Source organism: Octodon degus, unplaced genomic scaffold (assembly GCF_000260255.1).
Source record: "Octodon degus isolate 3935 unplaced genomic scaffold, OctDeg1.0 scaffold00060, whole genome shotgun sequence".
NCBI lineage: Eukaryota > Metazoa > Chordata > Mammalia > Rodentia > Octodontidae > Octodon > Octodon degus.
The window spans coordinates 10,450,764-10,451,640 of NW_004524636.1; positions in this window are offsets into that span (position 1 = coordinate 10,450,764).

Sequence of the window (877 nt, forward strand, 5' to 3'; positions counted from 1 at the left end):
ACTAATGTTTCTGGAATTGTGTATCTCTTTGCCTCCATTTTAGGAGTTTTACTAGAGAATATCAACAAGAATGCGGGTGAAAAAATTGCTCCCGTGACCACAGCAATCCAACAGGAACATTATCTGAACCACTAAGGTAAGTCACATATGGAATTTTAAGGTTTCAAACGATCATATTAAAGATATGAAAAGAGAGAGATAATTAACTTTAGTTATACTTTTATTTGACCCACTGAAATGTTGAAACATTTTATATATTTTTTACAGTAACTTTTGGAAATGTAATGTATACAGCACGCTTAATTCAGGGGGCTCAAAAGAATAAGTGTGATCACCTTGGACACTTCAGGTCTCGATTTATGCCTTTAGTTTATGGCAGGAAAAAAGACTGGCACGACCCAAAGTGATTTACCCAAGGTCACAAAGCTAATTAGAGAAGAAAAGAAGAATCAATCCATCCCCACTGTGCCTCACACTACAAATCACGGCCCTTCAGTTATCTAGTAGTTGTTGTTTTAATAATTTTCATCCTAGGAGAAAAATCTCATAAAAAAAGAATATATACATAACTTCAGGTAATTATATTTTTATAATATATCATATTTCTCTAAGCTTAACATATTTCACATTGATCTTGCAAAAATATAATAGCACTTAAGAGCACAGTCTCTAGGGCTGGAGTCCTGTGATGTCCACCTACCCCCAATTCTTCTCTGTATCAACTGTATAGTCTTAGAAAAGTTTCTTAGCTTGTCAGTGCCTCAACTTCCTTAACTGGGTAAGTTAGAGATATTGGTAATAGTATGTGCTTATCAAGCAGATGTAAATGTTAAATATAGATAGATAGATAGATAGATAGATAGATAGATAGATAGAT